This window comes from Arvicanthis niloticus, chromosome 16 (genome assembly GCF_011762505.2).
Source record: "Arvicanthis niloticus isolate mArvNil1 chromosome 16, mArvNil1.pat.X, whole genome shotgun sequence".
Lineage (NCBI taxonomy): Eukaryota > Metazoa > Chordata > Mammalia > Rodentia > Muridae > Arvicanthis > Arvicanthis niloticus.
The window spans coordinates 70,818,527-70,840,070 of record NC_047673.1 but is presented as its reverse complement, the minus strand read 5'-3'; the positions used below and the strand labels follow the sequence as shown (position 1 = coordinate 70,840,070).

The 21,544-nt window shown below is 46.3% G+C and overlaps 1 protein-coding gene across 1 annotated transcript in view; it reads right to left on the bottom strand.

The window, feature by feature from the left end:
* Positions 1–21,544, bottom strand: part of LOC117722048 (epoxide hydrolase 1) — a 44,275-nt gene that overhangs the window by 18,074 nt on the left and 4,657 nt on the right. The window lies entirely within an intron of this gene.

Below are 21,544 nucleotides of genomic sequence, written 5' to 3'. Positions count from 1 at the left end.
TACAATGATCCAGGTCAGAAGAATCTAAGTATTATCCACTATGTAAAATATTGTAGAACTTTGCTCAAGTCTAAGTCACTGGGCTTCAGACTACAAAGCAGGACTGGCTGCAATGTCTCAGTTCACTCCGCTGACCACCACTCATTCCTTAAATAGCAGGTAAGAAAGGTGCACAGAAATGTTATTTCTGATTAGCCTTGAGTAGCTGCTGGCATTGTCCTGATTGGGTTTGCTGCATTTTCCAGTACAGGACAGGCAAATCCACTATTCATCGACCTTTACAAACCAACCAACCCCAACACTTCCTTAAGGTAAGAGTCAGGAAAGGAAAATTCCTAGGTCCATGCTTGTGAGGATTATAATTGATGGCGAAAGAATATATCTCTGTTGCTATGCATGCTGCATGTCCCCTCTCTAGCTTGCTCCCTTAGTATGTGTTTACAGCCTGAAACTTTCATACGAGCCCTGGGACCTCAGAACACTGACAGGCACAAGCCCAGGTACTGTGGCCACAAGGAGTCTCCAAGACTGAGTCTTTCTCCCTCCTCCTGGAAGGCTAATAAGCAATACCTTTTCTTGGGATGTGAGTGGGTAGTGCTGCCTGGCATCTGACCAATCAGAGCTGGTGCCCACTGTCTCTGGGTATATCTTTGTACACACACCCCTCCCCCTAGACTGAGCATTGAGATGCCCACAGTCCAGAGCAGGACAGACTTGTGTCCGGCTTCATTCAGAGTCTACAGAAAAGGGGGTTCTTGCACCTTTTCTTATTCCACCGACATAGCTGTAAGTTCTACAGTGTTTCTTCCAAAGCATAACTATCAGGAAACTGGAGACCACTGAAGGTGTGTGCACGGTCTAGTACAGTAGGAAAGCTGATGCAGGTCACCTCAGTGAAGCTCTCAGGGAAATGCCATCTTGAGTTCAGGTGGCCATGACAAGTTCACCTGGACTCTGACTTTTTCATTGACGTTTTAGGAAAGGTCAGCCTCAGTGGCCCAGTTCCTGGAAGAACTGGTTCAAAGGGAAGACCCAACCATGAGTCCCCTGGAGGATGTGACATGCCAGTGCCATTAACAGCAGGTAGCATGCAGTGTCTGTGAGCTGGGTAGCGTGTTAGCACACTTGACGAGGCAGTGCAGATGCTGCGTGGCTGTCCTCCAGTGCATGTGTGCCATGGTGCCACAATTAGAAGCTCTAATGCATTTGGCTTTAGGGAGAGGAGACTCTTGGGGGCACAGTAGGGGGCTCTAGTATGCTTTCTTCCTTTGGTTCCAATTGCAATTCTATCACAGCAGCTGTGGAACTCTGGATAAGTTATGAAACCGCTTGAGCCTTTGTCATCTAGAGTGTGGGGATCACCAACGTATCAGGCTGCTGATGAAGAATGAGTGGCCCTGAGCAGGTGCGCCACTAATGTGGGTGTCTTGTCCTTTCCCCTGTCACTGTACGGGACTCTCATATCCAAGCCCTCTGCAGCAGCATATGTGCACAGAACCAGTCTGGAGGTGAGAGTGTGGAGACACCTATGTCCTGGGATGCCCACTGCCCATGTGCCCTCACTAAAGCTGTGATACAGAAGGATTAAGGCCAGCTCATACAGGCCTGTGACCCTCCATGTTCTGTAAACCATGTCCTAGGGGTGCATTCTGTACTATTAGCTCAGAGAAGTCTTGTTCACATTGTCAGGGGTCCCACTGCTGTCTGCTGCGGCTCTACCTTATAGCAAACAGCTGCAAGGAAGCCTTCTGTGTGGTCTATTTCTAACCCCTTCAAAACACCAAAGTTTAGGGGATATCAGGAAAGACTCTGGAAACAAAAAAGCAAGTCCCAAGTTCCTTTTCATAGTGCTAGCACCTGAAACTGGAGGTTAATTTATCTTGTACCAAAGGTTTTATTCTCCCAGTGATCTTTTTATCTGTTTTGTAACCAAATTTCCCAATGAGAAAAACACTGTGCCTGGAAGATTGGAGTTGGAGAAGAAGCCATTCCAATGGAGGGCAGGGCTGTGGGTGTGGCTCCTAGTGCATGTGAGGAGATGCATTTGATGCCCAGTGCTACAAAAGCAAAGGGAAAACATATTTTTCACCTTAGAGTTATTGTATTCTTCCCAGGAAAATGATTGGCTGCTTAATAAAGAAGATGCATTTTAAAAAACTAAAAGGGAAACAAACACCCAGCTACATATGTTTCAACATTGTAACCGCAGCTGGGTGGGTGACTCAGAAGAGCCTCAGCTAGTCTTCAGTGATGGAGATTCCATTCCCAGCCCTCGCATCTACCCACAGCTTCCCTCTCTGGGGACCCAACATCTGTGCAGGAATTTTACACATGAGGTACCTGCAGGTAAAAGACCCAGGTGTACAAAATTTAAAGAAACAAAACCAACACAAAGTCAATTCATAGTCACTGGAGGACATTGGTCATTTACTGGGAATCTGATGAGCAGTCAAGTGTCACAAGAAGAATCACAGTCACACGTGGCTTAATGTCAGCTGCTGCTATGGATCCCGCCTTGGTGGCAGAGTGTTGTCAAGCATCTTTGCTGCCTTCTACCATCAACTCAAATGTAAAATGTAACTTTCCATTTTTAAGCCATGAAAAGCTTTATCCATGAATCTATTTCAATGTGTCAGGTATCAGTTGCCTTCATAGCACCAGAGACTCACAGGACATGCTCAGGCAGGTGTGACATGTGTGACTGAGACTCTGCTGTGTGATTTCCTTTTGTTTGTGAAGTCCATGAGACAAAGATCAATCCAGAATCCTCAGGGTACCAATCTGACAGTGTCCCAGTGAAAATGTAAAGGCATGAAGACAAAGTTGACAAGGAGGGCTTAGGGTGAGAGTAGGGGGTAGGGAAGAGGCCATTGGAGAACTAGTGCCAAAGAGGAGGCATCATTTACATGCCTGTCACCCCCCTGCTGCCTCTGTAGGTGACAGAGACATGTGTCTATTCTAGACTTCCTGTGAGTCTGATCCTTTGTGCCTGCTACCAACTCCCAGTCACAGATAGATGTCTCCCAATCCCCAGCCCATGTGGCACTGAACTGTGACCCTGTCCCCCTAAGCTTTCTCATATTCTCGGGTTTCCATTCAAGTGCCATTACCTACTAGCCAATGTCAGGTTTCCAATAGAGATTCCCTGGTAACCATTCCTTAGTCCACTGACATATCTGCAAGTTCCACAGCTTTTCTTCCAAAGCACAACTATCAAGTCTATCTCTGCCATCACACCCAGCCCAGACACCTGCAGGCTTTCCTCATGACTGCTGCAAGGGCCCTGACTGACCTCTCCCTAACCCAGTCTCTGCTTATCATGAGTCTCTTATGAATATTTGACTCTCTCACCAACACACACAGAGACAGAGACAGAGAGAGAGAGAGAGAGAGAGAGAGAGAGAGAGAGAGGAAGAGAGAGAGAGAGAGAGAGAGAGAGAGAGAGAGAGAGAGAGAGATCCTCAAGGAACTTGCCATGGCTCAGAACAAAGCAAAACTAGTTAATGGGACCTCCAAGGTGGTCTGATGACCCATCTTCCTCTGTATGAACTTGAGCCACAAACCCTAACCATCTTTCTTTAGTTCTTGTGCCCAGCAACCTCTCCTGTCCCAGAGCTCTGAGGGTTCATTCCCACCCCCTTCATTTCTGTTTGTGCTTAGCTGTTACACCAGGCCTGTGCCCCCTCACTATAAGCAAACATCCTCGGTTCCCTTCTCTATTCCCAGACCCTGGAAATTCCTGAATGGTTATTCAATACTGACTGAGTGAGATGAAAAGTTCTCAGGATCATAATGTAGACATTAGAAGTTTTGATTGACAAAGATTTTAAATTCTCCTTAAGTAACAGCACACAACTTATTTCTCAGTCTAGTCTGTGGGACTAAAGGACTGAGGATTATTGTAAGTGTGGAGCAAGACTAGAGAGAAGTATGGGGTCAGAGGGCAATCAGTGCAAGCCTCAAGGTCTGGGCAGCCAACTGCCCTTGGAGAGAACCCTGTTCTCTTGCCCTGGGAATGCTCAGTTAGGCCTGTCCCCTGAGATTGCCCTCTAGTACCAGCTAATAGTGACTCAGCAGATGTAGTCTCTGTAAGGGGAATTGCAGGCCTGCAACTCAGGGGTGTTTCAGAACAAAGGCCAACCAAGTGCAGAGAGCCCTGCTGGGGTTGGCAGCTGGCCCTGGATCTGACTGGACATTAGAAACACTCCCTCAGAAAGGCTTTGTGAGATTGCCTGGTGGTGACCTGAGCTCCTGGTAGCTCCACAGGTGGATGGGGGGGTGTGGGGGGGCCAGGGGGCATCCACACTTTGGCTTGGGAATTGTGAGGGCTGAGGGAAAGTGAACCAATGAACTTGTTGCCCTCAGATGTCAGAGGAAGAGGGAGAGGTAGGAGTGGCCTCCACTTGACCCTGGATCTGACAGTTGCTGCAACTTCATCTCCTTTCCTAGGGACATGGGCAAACTCTAAGCAGGGAAAGGGAAAGGAAAAGGTTTGGTCTCTCTTTCATTCCAGTCAGCCTGCAACACAAGGAAGGAGTGCAAATATCTTTGCTGACAACCCCCAGGCCTTCTGATTGTGTTGCTTGCTCACCACTCCAGATTTCAGGCTGGTCAGTGATTGATAAGCAGAGACTTTCTCAGATCACACAGATGGCTAATAGATATCTCTGGCTGTGACCAAGAATGGATTATGGATTATACCACCCACCTCCAGCTGAAACAAGGAGGGGTCTTGTGTTGGGCTTTTCCCTTTAAATAGAGAGTTGTACATTAAAGCTTTGAGCCTTGATCAGAGAACTTTGTCTTGGCTTCATCTCTTCTCGCCCTCCAGCCCCTTTCATTCCCAGCCCCCCTTTCAGGTGAACCCAGTTGATTTGTGGCTGTAGGCTGTTACAGGTTGGTGCCTGAAATGATGGACCTGAAAATGGGGGGATCAGCTGAGGAACGCTGTCTTAGGTGGAGCTCCATGGAAAATGGAACAAGAAGGAGCGTATCCCGGTCACTTGGTAAGCAGTGAACACTATTGATGCTAGCTAGTTAAGGCTGTGTTTGCAGGAAGTGTGTCTGGGGGACCCGGTCTAGGTTGAATAGCTGTTGACCCTAGGCTGACCTCACCTAGGAGGTGACAGCAATTTGGGAACTGGAGAATTCCAAATAGGCATTGGCCCTGCAGCCTAAGAGCTGTCCCTGGCAAGGGGAGCAGGGTTAGAAGGAATTGGAAAACTAAGAAAGCAGGGCACTGAGGAGTAAATATCAACAGCCGCCACTACACCTCCTAAAGAAAGAGATGATAGATCTTGAATATCAGAGAGAGAAAGGGTTTTGAAAAGCAGTTGTTCTCTCTCTCTGGGTTGTATCAGCAAAAAAGAATGAAGAGGCTGTTTCAGAGCTCTCCTAGGAACAAGTAAACATTCAGGAGACATCCCAAGTTTCTCTCTGGCTTCCACAGGAGAAATCCTTAGTTCTGCTTTCTTTGTTTATTGTCTGTCCTTGGCGTGCCAATGTCCACATGTGTCAACTGTATGTTTTTTGTTTCATTAGCTGAATGATTGGTGTTCTATGTTTCATGTTCAAAAAAAAAAAAAAAAAAAAAATCGTTAAAACTGCTTGATCAAACCCTTGGTCTAGTTTAACTTGGTGTTAAAGGCAGTCTTAATATGCACAGCAGAGGCTGATAAGTTACCCTACACCTGTAGCTAAGAGTAGAGCTGAGCTAGAAAAGCCATTCCAGGAATTGATTGTCAGCATAAGCTGCTTTTAAAAGGCCCAGCAGCTTTTTGGCTTCTATGATAAGGAAGCTGAGAGTTGTTTGTCTCAGAAAAATCTCAGTGACAAGTTGCTTTTCTCCTGAAATTACAGCTAGAAAAAGCAAAAAATTTGTTTAGTCTAAATATATAAGATGTGTAGCCACTTCATTTTTGTTTCTGACTGGTTTTAAAAGTATAAATATGTTCTGCATGTCTTGGTTATAGATTATTGGCCTATAAGATTAGGTATGATTAAAAATTTGCAACATTGGTAACAGAAAGTTGGCTTAAAACTGGTAACTCAGGGTTGGAGTCATTCAGAAACCAGATGTATAAATGATTTAAAAACAATGTCTCACTCTTCTTCTTCTCTTCTTCCATCTTGTTTCCCCTACCTTTGCCCTATCTCCTGAATACTGCCCCCCCCCGAAAAAAACAATGTCTCTTTAGTGAGATATTAAAGGCTGCACTATCATGCATTCATATACAAGAACTGGTGGCCAAACTTTGTAACATAAAAGTAATCAGCTTGGTGTTGATTTTAGAGAAAACGGATTGTTTACATTGTTAAAAATTGGTTTTGTTTCCCAAAATTATGGCTATACTCTAATACTGCAGAAGAAACTTAAAAATATAGGTAAACTGCCACTACTCCATTGGCTGCAGTTGGCAGTCCAATCATGAGTTTGAAAATTTTTGACTCACCCATGTTTATGGTTGAGAAGAGGATAGAGCAGGTAGAGTTGAATAAAAGTGTTAGAAACAACTGCGACACACTATGGGCCTACTGCCCCCTTCACACAAGCTTTATTGGATACTGCGGTAGAAGCAAATTTAATGCCCCAAGATTTAAAAACTATATGTAAGGCTACTTTATCAGGAAGAGATTACTTGCTTTGGAGTTCAGAATTGAATGATACCAGTAAAAGAACCTCCATGATGAATGCTCAGGCAGGCAATGCAGATTAGGATCTTAACATACTTCTAGGAGAGGTCAATATGAAGGTAATGCTAATCAGATTGAACTACCTGTAGGAGTGTATGCACAGATTGCAATGGTTGCCTGCTATGCTTGGAATCAATTACCTACAAAAGGGAATCTTAGTGGGAATTTATCCAGTATTAAACAAGGCCCTGATGAATAGTTTCAGAAATTTGTGGACAGGCTGTTGAAAGCAGCTGGTAAAATTTTTAGAGATCCTCAAGCAGAAATTCCTTTTGTTACACAATTGGCTTATGAGAATGCTAATGTAGCTTGCTGCACAGCTATCAGGCCATACAAAGCAAAGACAGACTTACATGGGTACATTCATCTTTACACTGAAATTGGGCCCTCTTACCATCAGGGTCTGGCCATGGCTGCTGCCATACAAGGGACCACTGTACAAGCAATGCTTGCACAGAACTGTAAAGATAAAATGTGAAAATTTAGGTCATTTAAAAAATGAATGTCCCAAGAACAAAGGCACAAGCAAGCAATCAGGTCACATGACAGAAATTTGTCCTTGGTGCAGAAAAGATAATCTCTGGGCCAGGCCTCAGGAAATAGGCTGAGATTAAAAACATTTACATTGGAATTAAGTCAATACACAGTGGGTGTAGCAGAACCTTGTGTGACAGACATTCCTTTTGTCTTGGTCCTCCTGACCAGCCCCTTGAAGGGTGTTTTCTGGAATTTGTTTATTGCCTAGTTTGTTCCTTGGAGGGGTCAGCCTCAGGCCCAAAGACATTCACAACAGACAGCTTATGGGCCAGGTGTTATAGATAATGACTATGAGGGGAAAATAGTTTAAAAACTTTAAATTATTTTCAAAAGCTCTTAGGTGATATCAGTTGGTTTCATCCCTATTTAAAGCTTACTACAGGAGAATTGAAACCTCTATTTGATATTCTCAAAGGGAGTGCTGATCCTGCCTCCCCTAGATCTTTAAACCCAGAAGGATTGTTGGCCTTATGACAAGTAGAAAGAGCTATTGAGAAACAATTTGCTACTTACATAGATTATTCCTTGCCTCTTGTTGATTTTTAATACAACTTATGCACCTCACCTACAGGATTGTTGTGGCAAAAGGCTCTACTCATGTGGATACATTCAAAGATATTCTCTAAATGTAACATACTACCGTATTATGAGACAGTAGACTGATTTATTTTGGCAAAGAGCCAGATGTCATTATTCAGCCTTTTAATGCAGATCAGAATACTTGGTTAAAACAACATAGTACAGATTGGTTGCTTGTTCAAATACGATTTAATGGCATTATAGGCAACCATTATCCTCCAGATAGACTGATACAATTTTTAAATGTACATGAGATTATATTTCCTAAAATGACTTCTTTGCAGCCTCTACATGATGCTCTTTTAATTTTTACTGATGGGTCCTCTAAAGGACGAGCAGGGTATCTCATAAATAATCAACAGGTAGTCATAGAGACTCCTGAACTCTGCTCAGTTAGCAGAACTGACAGCAGTTCTGAATGTTTTTCAGTCTGTAAATAATGCTTTTAATCTTTTTACTGATAGGCTACTGTAGAGTGAAAAATTATAAAGGCCATTTTATGAAATATGTGTAGATTTCTCGCCTTAGAAAAACTTACTTTCTCGAGAGTACCTGAGCAGGAAAAATGCAGACATTCCTCAAGCCTCTCCCACCTATGGGTGGGAGAGACTCAAGGCAGGAAGACATTCCTGACTACAGATAAAGAGGCTACCATCTAGGTGGGGCTATAGCCCTATAGCCGGAAAAAGTAAAGATAGTAATCTGAAATGGCAGGATAGGGCACAATGGCATGGTAAAAACCACATTTTTGAGAAGAATGCAGGGCGATTTCCACATGACACTAATCATTTAGGGTGAGTACCTCTGAATTGTTCCACTGTTTTCATGTTTTGTATCCTTGACAACCCCTCACCCCGCTTCCCACTCCCCTGGTTTGTGGTTTTTCCCTTTAAAACCCTCCAAGGACTGGCTGAGGGAGTCGGACCTTGACTCCAGCGCGAGTACCTGGTCAGACCACTGGCTGCCAGCTCTTTCCCTAATAAACCTCTGCTGATTGCATCCAGGTATGATTTCTTGTGATCTTTGGGTGGCCGCAATGTCCTGAGGCTTGAGGAAGGGTCTCTGGAGTTTGGAGCTCTTCATTTGGGGGCTCGTCTGGGATGTGCGACCACTCTAATCCAAAAAACCACACTGGGAGGTGAAGGGACACCGAGGTTCTCTGTCTGGTTGTTGTGTGACCTTTTGTCTAAATTGTCTGTCTAAATCGTCTGATTTCCCATTTGCTGTTTTGTCTAGGTTTGTCTAAGTTGTTTGGCTTCTAAGTTGTTGGTGCCCGCCTGTCTGAATTATTTGGTTCCTGAAAAGTGCACTTTTGGTTTGGTTAGGCAGTTGTCTTCGCCTTGGTAGGAGGAAGGAGCGACCAGCAGATGTGCTAAGGAGGGTTGCCGCTGCCACAACCTGGCACTAGTACTCAACGTACTAGGTGAGGGGGCACCCCAGGGACACCTGGTTGGTGCCCATCTGGAGGCTGGGGAGGACACGTTGGTCCTTTTTTGAGGAAAGGGCACAAGAGACCTCCCGGCCGTCTGTCTTTCTGAACTGGTGTTGGCTTTCACATTTGAGACGGATTCTTGTTAGTCTTTGTGTGTGCTTCTTTTGTCTGTGTTTCATGTTATTTGTTGCAATGGGGCAGACTCAGTCTGTGGTAACTCCCTTAAGCCTAACATTAAATCATTGGGCAGAAGTGAAGGACAGAGCTCATGAGCTATCAGTTAACATCAAGAAGGGACCATGGCAGACTTTCTGTACCTCAAAATGGCCTACCTTCGATGTGGGATGGCCACCTGAGGGAACTTTTGATCTGTCTACTATCTTTACCGTTAAGGCTATTATTTTCCAGGAAGGACCAAGGTCGCATCCCGATCAACAGCCATACATCATAGTTTGGCAGGACCTGGTCAAAAACCCCCCTCTTTGGGTGAAACCATGGATAAAAGAGAAGCCAGGCTCCAGAGCCCTGGCTCTCAGTACAGGGCCCAAACCAAAACCAAAAACGGCCCTAGAAACCAAACCTTTGGCTCCGCCTAAGGTCTATCCCGAGATTAAGGAGCCACCTGAGTGGCCAAACCCGCTGCCACCCTCCTACCACTGACTACCTTCACCACAGGCTCCCCCGGTACTGGCTTCGAGCCCGGAACCTCAGGGAGCAGGAGAAGGAGGACCGGTGGCCAGCACTCGGAGTCGGAGAGGTCTAAACCCTGAAGTACCGGATTCCACTGTTTCTTTGCCTCTCCGAGCTATGGGCCCGGCCCCCACTGAGCCAAATACAGTGCAATTCCTACAATATTGGCCTTTTTCTTCCTCTGATCTATATAACTGGAAAATTAACCATCCTCCTTTTTCAGAAAACCCTGCATCCCTGACTGGGCTGGTGGAGTCAGTGATGTACTCACACCAGCCCACCTGGGATGATTGCCAGCAGCTCCTCCAAACCCTCTTCACGACAGAGGAGAGAGAGAGAATTTACCTAGAGGCCCGGAAAAATATTCGGAATGCCGCAGGTCAACTCTTGCAGACTCCAGCAGAGATTGATGAAGCCTTTCCCCTCAACCGACCCCAATGGGACCATAACTCGGCCGCAGGTAGGGAGCGACTGTCCATCTACCGCCGGGCTCTTGTGGCAGGCCTCCGGGGGGCATCGAGACGCCCCACCAATTTGGCCAAGGTAAGAGAGGTTATGCAGGGACCCACTGAATCCCCTTCAGTCTTCTTAGAGCGCCTCATGGAGGCATATCGTAGATACACTCCCTTTGACCCCGCCTCGGAGGGACAGAAGGCTTCCGTTATTATGTCCTTCATTGGACAATCTGCTCCAGATATTAGGAAGAAGTTACAACGCATTGAAGGATTACAGGATTATACAATTAGGGGCGTGATTAAAGAGGCAGAGAAAGTATACCACAAGAGGGAGACTGAAGAAGAAAAGGCAGAGAGAGAGAAGAAAGAAAGGAGTAAGGAAGAAGATGAAAGACAGAGAAGGCAGGAAAAGAATTTGACTAGGATTCTGGCCACAGTTGTAGATGAGGGCAGGCGCCAGGGAACTAGAGGAACTAGACAGGTAGGGAACCTGGGTGAATACTGGAGGCAGAAGCCAAGGAGACCCAGAAGAGCTAGCCACACCCTAGACAAAGACCAGTGTGCCTATTGCAAGGAAAAAGGTCATTGGGCCAGAGAGTGTCCTAAGAAGAAGGGACCCAAGGTTCTGGCCCTTGGTGAAAATGAAGATTAGGGGGGTCGAGGCTTGGCCCCCCTCCCCGAGCCTAGGGTAACCCTGAGAATGGAGGGGATCCCCCTGGATTTTCTTGTTGACACGGGAGCTGAGTATTCAGTGCCCAAGAAACCCCTGGGGAAGTTGAAAAATAAACAAACCATCGTCATTGGAGCAACTGGGCAAAACTCGTATCCCTGGACCACCTCGAGAACTGTGGACCTGGGAAGGGGACAGGTGTCTCACTCCTTACTGGTAATACCCAAATGCCCTACCCCATTGTTAGGCAGAGACCTTTTAACCAAGTTAAAGGCACAGATAAGTTTCACCTCCCAGGGCCCGGCTGTGCAATGGGACTCAACCACATCCCCAGTGTTAACCCTCTCTCCCTAAAAACAGAAGATGAATATAGACTATTTCAATCTGGTGACCAGAAGCACCCTTCATCAGAATTAGAGATGGGACCTTGGTCCCAGTTCACTGAAGCATGGGCAGAGACTGGGGGGATGGGTATGGCCAAGAATGTACCCCCGATAGTCATCGAGCTCAAGGCCGGAGCTACTCCCATCGGTGTTAAACACTATCCAATGAGCAAAGAAGCCAGGATGGGAATACGTCCCCATATTGAGAGACTACTACAACAAGGGATTCTAGTCCCCTGCAAGTCCCCATGGAATACACCCCTGTTGCCGGTAAAGAAACCAGGCACTGGTGACTACTGACCCATTCAGGATCTCCGAGAAGTTAACAAACGGGTACTAGATATTCACCCCACAGTGCTGAACCCCTATAACTTGCTCAGTTCTCTGCCCCCAGACAGGACTTGGTACTCAGTTTTAGACCTCAAAGATACGTTCTTCTCCCTGAGACTTCATCCCCAGAGTCAACCTATGTTCGCCTTCGAGTGGAGAGGCCCCGAGAATGGCAGAGCAGGACAATTGACCTGGACAAGGCTGCCCCAAGGATTCAAAAACTCTCCCACCCTGTGATGAAGCGCTCCACCGGGACCTAGCCCCTTTCAGGGCTAACTATCCTCAGGTGACTCTTTTAATTTACGTAGATGACCTTCTGATTGCCGCTGAGAATGCCGAGACTGTGAGAGAGGTACAGAACACCTCCTGACTGAGTTGGGTAAGTTGGGGTATCGTGCATCTATGAAAAAGGCCCAGCTGTGCAGGACCTAGGTGACCTACCTGGGCTACACCCTGAAAGATGGACAGCGCTGGCTGACTAAAGCCAGAAAGCAGACCGTTATGCAGATCCTGACCCCAATCACCCCTCGTCAAGTAAGAAAATTTCTTGGGACAGCTGGGTTCTGCAGACTGTGGATCACAGGTTTTGCCACCCTGGCAGCACCATTATACTCCTTGACTAAAGAACAAGGGGAGTTTGTCTGGACAGAGAAACATCAAAAAGCCTTTGATGCTTTGAAAAAGGCTCTGCTGGAAGCCCCAGCCTTGGCCTTACCAGACTTGACCAAGCCTTTTACCCTCTATATAGATGAGAGGAAGGGGGTCGCTAGGGGAGTCTTGACTCAGACTCTGGGACCATGGAAGTGCCCAGTGGCGTATCTCTCGAAGAAGCTAGACCCGGTAGCCAGTGGTTGGCCTGCCTGTCTAAGGGCCATAGCAGCTATGGCTCTACAAGTGAGAGATGCTGATAAACTAACCTTGGGCCAAAAACTGTCAATAGCGCCCCCCCCCCCCATGCTTTGGAGAGCATAGTCAGACAATCTCCCGATTGCTGGATGACAAATGCCAGAATGGCACATTACCAGAGTCTCCTCTTGACTGAGCGTATCACCTTCGCCCCACCGGCCATCCTAAACCCTGCCACCCTGCTACCCGAGGTTGACAGCGCTGTGATCCACCAGTGTGAAGAAATACTGGCTGAAGAAACATCCAGCAGACTGGACTTGACTGATAAGCCCTGGCCAGGGGTGAAGACCTGGTTCACTGATGGGAGCAGCTTCGTGGTTGAGGGTAAGCAAAAATCGGGGGCAGCAGTGGTAGATGGGAAAAAGACAGTGTGGGCCTCAGCTCTGCCAGAAGGAACCTCAGCACAGAAAGCAGAACTAGTGGCTCTAACACAAGCCCTAAAACTGGCAGAGGGACAACAACTAAACATCTATACTGACAGTAGATATGCGTTTGCTACTGCTCATGTACACGGTGCTATCTACCGACAGAGAGGGTTATTAACCTCAGCAGGTAAAGACATTAAGAATAAAGAAGAGATTTTTAAACCTTTTAGAGGCAATCCACCTTCCAAAAAAGGTGGCTATAATCCATTGTCCTGGCCATCAGAAAGGATCTGACTTTGTTGCTAAAGGAAATCAGATGGCTGACATTGAAGCAAAGAAGGCTGCTCAGGGACCCATGATTGTAGCCGTCAAACTCAGGCTCAAGGTCCCTGACCCTATTAAACTGCCATGGGCTAAGCCAGTGCCCCTATCAGAGGAAGAAAGCCTACATTATCTATCTGGGCTTCATCAGTGGACCCACCTGGGACCCAAAAAGATGATGGAGATAGTGGCCCAGTCTCGGTATAAGATTCCAAAGCTGAAGAAACTAGCTCAAAGGCTAGTACGAGAGTGTAAAGCATGCGCTTTCACAAACACCGGTCACCACCAAGAGGTAAAAGGAACCAGGCTGCGGGGAGACTGACCTGGTTCATATTGGGAGGTTGATTTCACTGAAGTAAGACCAGCCAGATATGGTAACAAATATCTCCTAGTGTTTATAGACACTTTCTCAGGATGGGTTGAGGCATTTTCCACCAAAAAGGAAACTGCTACTGTGGTGGCCAAGAAGATACTGGAAGAGATTCTACCCAGGTTTGGAGTACCGACGGTAATTGGGTCAGACAATGGGCCTGCCTTCATCGCCCAGGTAAGTCAGAGATTGGCCAGACAATTGGGGTTTGATTGGAAATTACATTGTTCTTACCGACCCCAGAGTTCAGGACAGGTAGAGAGGATGAATAGAACAATTAAGGAGGCCCTGACTAAATTGTCCATTGAGATCGGTGGAAGTGATTGGACAGCCTTGCTCCCTCTTGCCCTATTCCAGGTTCAAAATACGACTGGAGTCCTGGGACTTACTCCTTTTGAGATTCTTTATGGATCCCCACCTCCCATCTATGAGACCCTTGAGAGTGTAGCATGCTCTGATGATGGCTATATTCTTCCCCTGCCTGTTCTAGCCCAACTAAAGGCCTTTGAAACTGTGAAGAAGGAGATCTGGGGAGCTTTGAAGAACTCTTATGCTCCAAAAGAAGATCCAGTGCCGCACCAGTTTGAGGTTGGAGATGCCATACTGGTGAGGAGACATCGGACGGGCAACCTTGAGCCACGGTGGAAAGGCCCGTACCTGGTCCTGTTGACCACCCCTACAGCAGTGAAAGTGGATGGCATAGCCTCGTGGATCCACGCTTCCCATGTGAAAAGAGCACCTCCAAACTCTCAGCAAGATGAATGGGCCTTGGAGAAGACTGATAACCCTCTTAAGCTGCGCCTGTGTTTTAAACGCTGCTCTGAGTAAGAACCCCAATCCCCATACCCCTCAACAACTCATCTGGCAAATTGAGGACCCAATTACTGGCGCCGTTATAAACAGCACCCAACAGGTCGCCCCTCTGGGAACATGGTGGCCTGCCCTATACTTCTGTCTCCGTCAGATCAACCCTGCGACTAGGAGTTTCCCCCCAAACTTAGTGCGCAGCTATGGGTTTTACAGTTGTCCTGAATCTGATAAGGATACACATTATGGGGGACCCCAAGTCTTCTTCTGTGGGAAGTGGAGCTGCGTTACCTCAAATGATGGAGATTGGAAGTGGGCTACATCGTCCGCTGGGGATAGACTGACTTTTTCTTTTGCTAACTCAAGACCAGGCCCACATGCGATAATGGGACTGTATAAAGACAAGCCATGCTCCCCAACCGATTTAGACTACATAAAGATGCAATTCACTGAGAAGGGAAAAGCAACAGACTTTTCTAGATGGTACAATGGTGTGACCTGGGGCATAGTCTTTTATAAATCTGGAGGTGGGGTGGGATCTCACCTTCTTGTCCGTCTAAAAATAGAGAGCCCTCCAGCCCAATCTATAGGCCCCAATAGTGTGAACAATCTGAACAGAAACCACCTCCACCAGCTGCCCCAGTGGCACCTCCTAGGCCCACGGAAGGTAACATCCTCAGTTCCGTTCTCACACCAGCCACATCCATTCCAAGCACTGGACAGAGACTGTTAAATTTAATTCGAGGGGCCTTTACTGTATTAAATGGATCTCAACCTAACATGACTAAATCCTGTTGGCTCTGACTCTCCTCAGGACCCCCTTATTATGAAGGTATTACAATGACAGGGACTTTTAACAACACCACCAGCCACAGTGCTTGTATATGGAACAGTAAAAGTAGATTAACCCTTACTGAAGTTTCAGGACAAGGGGTCTGCATAGGAAACCCACCAGAAGCTTATAAACATCTATGCAACCAGACTCTTAGGAGCCCAAAGACCTCTGTTAACAGATTCTTAGTACCTGAAATTGATAAATGGTGGGCTTGCAGCTCTGGGCTAACACCATGTGTTTCCACTGCTATCTTTGATGAGAACAAAGATTATTGTGTACTTGATCAGTTAATCCCCCGGGTTTACTATCATCCTGCAGGTACTCTTGAATGTGAGTTTGAGAAACACCCTAGACGCTTCAGCAGTGAACCTGTTTCCTTGACTCTAGACGTTATATTGGGCCTGGGAGTGGCTACAGGTGTGGGGACAGGTGCTGCTACATTGATACAGACTCCTCATTATTTTCATCAGTTGAGAACTGCCATTGATGTAGATTTGAGAGCCCTGGAACAGTCAGTAACAAAGTTGGAAGAGTCATTGGCTTTCCTCTCAGAAGTTGTTCTACAAAATAGAAGAGGACTAGACTTGCTGTTTCTTAGGGAAGGGGGTTTGTGCGCTAGTCTAAGAGAAGAATGTTGCTTCTATATAGACCATTCAGGAGTGATAAAGGACTCTATGAGTAAACTCAGAGAAAGGTTAGACCAGAGACAAGAAGGTAGAGAGACGCAGCAAGGTTGGTTTGAAAGTTGGCTCAATAAGTCCCCTTGGTTGACAACCCTATTATCCTCCCTTGCTGGACCTCTTGTGATTTTACTCTTGCTTTTAACCATAGGCCCCTACATTTAAAATAGATTAGTAACTTTTGTTAGAGAAAGGATAAATGCTGTTCAGCTTTTTGTGTTGCGCCACCAATATAGGACTTTGGGTCAAGAAAATGATAATTATGATGACACTGGAGTTTAAACTTTTCTAAAGATCCTTATCGGAAAAAGTGGGGTGAGAATAGACTTATTAATAATTGAATTTTTATGATTAAAAACATAGCCAAATCAGAAGAAGTGGGGATGTAGAGTGAAAAATTATAAAGGCCATTTTATGAAATATGTGTAGATTTCTCGCCTTAGAAAAACTTACTTTCTCGAGAGTACCTGAGCAGGAAAAATGCAGACATTCCTCAAGCCTCTCCCACCTATGGGTGGGAGAGACTCAAGGCAGGAAGACATTCCTGACTACAGATAAAGAGGCTACCATCTAGGTGGGGCTATAGCCCTATAGCCGGAAAAAGTAAAGATAGTAATCTGAAATGGCAGGATAGGGCACAATGGCATGGTAAAAACCACATTTTTGAGAAGAATGCAGGGCGATTTCCACATGACACTAATCATTTAGGGTGAGTACCTCTGAATTGTTCCACTGTTTTCATGTTTTGTATCCTTGACAACCCCGCACCCCACTTCCCACTCCCCTGGTTTGTGGTTTTTCCCTTTAAAGCCCTCCAAGGACTGGCTGAGGGGGTCGGACCTTGACTCCAGTGCGAGTACCTGGTCAGACCGATGGCTGCCAGCTCTTTCCCTAATAAGCCTCTGCTGATTGCATCCAGGTATGGTTTCTTGTGATCTTTGGGTGGCTGCAATGTCCTGAGGCTTGAGGAAGGGTCTCCGGAGTTTGGAGCTCTTCACTATATGTGGCTCAGTCTGTCCCCTTGTTAGAAACTTGTGGTATATTTCAGTTCAATATACCAGCCAGATCTCTGTTTTCACAACTACAAAACCTCATTCTTACCAGAAAAAAAAAATCCCCTTTATATTGGCCATATAAGAGCTCACTCTGGTCTTCCTGGACCTTTAGCTGCAGGCAATGATTGTATTGACAGAGCATTAATAGGAGAAGCCTAATTTTGGATCCTGTTGCATTGGCTAGGCAAGATCATAATAAATTTCATCTCTCTAGTCACACCCTAAGGCTCTGACATAAGATCACTAAGGAGCAGGCTAGAATGATTGTAAAACAATGCCCTAACTGTCTTACTTTATCTCCAGTTACCCATTTAGACATTAATCCAAGAGGCCTTATGCCCAATCATATTTGGCAAATGGATGTAACTCATTATGCAGAATTTGGAAAATTGAAATATATACGTCTGTATTGACACTGGCTCAGGATTCCTTTTTGCTTCTCTAAACATGGGCGAAGCCTCTAGAAATGTAATTGATCATTGCTTACAAGCCTTTAATGCTATGGGATTACCTAAAGTCATCAAAACAGACAATGGGCCAGCCTATACTGGAAACAATTTTACATCATTTTGTAAAGATATTGAACATAAAACTGGAATTTCTTATAACCCAATGGGACAAGGAATTATTGAACGTGCACAATGCACTCTAAAAAACTGACTCATTAAAACTAAAGGGGGGGGGAATTATACCCTCCAAGGTCACCAAAAACACACCTTGCTTTTGTCTTATTTGTTTTAAATTTTCTGCAAACTGATGTTAAAAGTCAGTCTGCAGCAGATCGCCATTGGCATCTAGTCACTTCCAGCTCATTTGCCAGGGTCAAATGGAGAGACACCTAACTAATACTTGAAATGGTCCTGACCCTGTTTTAATTTGGGGTCATGGCTCGGTATGTATTTTATCAGAAAAAGAAAATGGGTCCCAATGGCTGCCTGAAAGATTGGTCCGTCAAGTGGACACAGATCTTGAGCCTAATAATTATGATTCTGATGATGAAGATGGCTTGAAATCCATATCGGCCAGCTGATTTAACCTGGCATGTACTCTCCATCAATACTTAAAGCCACCCACTATATACCAGGTGGCCAGACTTTGTGTCTGATCCCTGTCAACCAGCAGTTGAATTAGGTACTGGAACATTTCCACTATTTCCTACATTGCTTGAATAATCATGTTGCAGTTATCCTTTGAATCTTATATTTTAAACAGATAGAAGAAGAACTGCCCCTGGGCTTGCCTTGAGATATCTCCAGCCATGACCAAGAATGGATTATAGATTATACCACCCACCTCCGGCTGAAACAAGGAGGGGTTTTGGGTTAGGCCTTTACCTTTAAACAGAGAGATGAACATTAAAGCTTTGAGCCTTGATCAGAGAACTTTGTCTTGGCTTCATCTCTTCTCGCCCTCCACCCCCTTTCATTCCCAGCCCCCCTTTCAGGTCATCAGAGATGACATGTGGCCACAGGCGGCTACAGCTAATGGCTAGTCTCTCCTCCCTCAGTGCCATTGTCCCTGTGCTGTGGTGGCTCAGCTGTGGTGCACCCTCTATGCTGGGCCTAATGTCTCATTTCTCTCAGAGCACAGCCTTGGAGTTGAGCTAAGGAGTTGACCAGCAAGAGAAGGTTCGAGTGCATTTAAAGGCAACACAGAAGAGAGGAAGAGCAGGACAAGGTGAGGAGCTCAATCGGGAGCCATGGGGAGGTGGCATAGCCACAAGTCAGCAGAGACAGCCAGAAATTTATGATCTGGAGGGTATGCTCTGCTGAAGCACATCAGGGGCTAGGACCAGCACAGCTGGAGGCCAGGCCTTTAGTGCTGCCCCTGTACCCTCCTAAGGACAAGGACTGTGCTTCTCCAGGTCTCAGTCTGGTCACCACCACAGAGGAGTTAACTAGGGCAGTCCCTGGATGCCTTTAGAGATGGAATGGATGCGTCCACTGTGGCAAAGCCACTTAAAAGTATTGATGTAACCCTGCGTTTATAAGCTGTAAACCTAAGGAAGTTAGGAAAGCTAGCTCCTTAATCAGTTAGCAATGATGATTTTACTTAGTCTCAGGCAGATTCCATTGCAGATGTGCCTGAGATCTCATTAACAACGGCTTCTTGACTCAATTTATGGACTCTCAAACAAACATGCCCCATCAATTTTTGTTTTATGTGTCTGTGTGTGTGCGCAGGCTATGGATGGATTCCAGAGCCTCCCTCATGTGGGCACAACCTTTCCCACTAAGCTCTTGGCCAGCAAGATTTCACTACTTCACAATGCTGCCACACAGGTTTTTAGGTCCTATAAGGAGGAAAACACAGGAGGAACTGCACTGTCAGGTCCCTGTAGCCTCTCCCATCTTCAGCTCTGCCAATCCAAATAGGATCTGTCAAGTTTTCCACTGGCTTAAAATGTGTAGAATGGCATCTCACCTCCTTTAAGGAGAAAGGTTATGCCACCTTGCTGTTGATCTGGGTTGACAGATGCTCACACTGGGTAGCAGGAATAGACTGCCCAGCATGCATTATCTTTCTTCCCTCCACATGCCACTCTCTGTGTGTTGTCCACAGCACACCCAGCTGAGCCTCAGTGATTATAATCTTGTGGCCTGGAACCTCGTGGTCTGGAAGCTTCCTCACTAGCATGCAACAGGACTGCCTAGAGCCCGGGGCTTTTGAGTAGTCCAATCCACCTTCCTTGCCACGTGGGTACAGGGAGAATTTCCTGTGGAGCCCCCTGAGGCCTGGCTAGCCTTCCAACGTTGCTCTTTGGGGTTTTCACTGGAGGCAGGGGGAGTGCTGAATTTGCCTGTAGCAATACCTAGGTCACAAAAAGAGCATCTAGTCTTCAAATGCTATAACTAAGGAGTCCAAGAGTCTGTGGAGGGTTCTGGGTGTGGCTCAATAGTAGAGCACTTGCCTAGGATTTGTGAGGCCCTGGGTTCCATCCTCCATAGAAAGAAAAAGAGAATCTCTAGGTAGCCTCTGATGTCAAGATGCCCCACCCCAGCATCAGCTCTGATGGTAAGATGCCCCGCCCATCATTGTAGCACTACATTTCCTTTTCTACATTAAAATCGGTACTTTGTGAGGAGCTAATGTGGGAGGACTAAGGAGAGGAAGAGGAGAAGGAAGAGGAGGAGCTAGAACAGCAGAGGAGAGACAGGATGTAGAAGCCATGGACAGGTGCAGGACCGTTCTGCATAACAACTTATATCTAGGTTAGTTAATTGGGTAACACTTCTAATTGTGTGGGCGTCTTGTCAATTGATCACTACCAAACATATAAAGCCTTTGGAAAATCTTTAAGCATTTTAGTCTCATTTATACAGGGTACCGTGTCGATGCTGGGGATGGTTTGAGCTCAGCCAAACATTGTGGAGACAGCATGGGAGATGGGTACCATCTCATAGGTACCAGAGTCAGTGCTCCTGGCCTGCCTGAGTGGGCAGGCTGAGCCAAGCAGTGGCAAGAACACGCTGCCGCTCTTGGCCTCAGGCCTTGCCTAGTTGGGAAGATGGCGGCCCCGTAACAACAAGCAAGATTGGGCCATGATGATTTAAATAATACAGTAGCACATCTTCATCTTCTTGAACACAGGTTCACAGAAAACAGGATCTGAACAGCGGCTGGGAGGCCTCCCACAGCCGATTACACAGTGGGACGAGAACAGAGTCACCTTCTCCCACTTGGGAGAGGAGTTCCTTCCCATTTTCTGGGTGGTTCTCTTTTCTGAGGAACAAGTTGGTTGGGCAGTGGGTCGGCCTGAGGCAGGCATCCTGAGTAAGCAGGAGACCAGCTCACCTAAATTGCCAAGCACTTAAGTCCAGAAACCTGCAGTCTGACTACCTTATATTTTAAAAAAAGATTAAGGAACAAACTGTCCAAAAAAGGTGGCTTTGGTTACAATTTACACAAGGGAGGGTTTCTAAGTTTATCCAGACAGTGTCATCTTACAGTTTGTAGAAAGCCACTGAACAAAAGTAAAATATGGGTAAATTTACCTGTGAGTATCTGATGATGTGATTGTTCCCTGATGTGGTGAAAGGGAAGGTTTTTAGTATAGATATGAGGGAGAGAACAGAGAGGCCTCTGGAAGAGTCCAGAGCAGAGACAGAGAGCAGTAGATTGAACAAGGCCAGAAGACTGCACCTGGATGAGAGAAACAATAGAACAGCATGGGGGTGGGTGTGTGGAGCAAGAGATGGAGACCAAGAGAAGACCCAGAGTGTGAGTGTGCATGTCTGAAATAGCAGGGTCATAAAGAAATGAACAGGCGGGAGAAAACCCATGAGCTGGAGAAGTTTGGGGTCCAGTGGAAGTAAGAAGAGCTAGGTCCTTGTGATACTGAGGGGGTCTGGAGGTCAGTGTGGGTTTTGGCATGCTAGTAGGCCCCAGAGTTAGCCATTTGTCCTTTCTGCCAGTGCTAAGGAAATGGCTCCTTT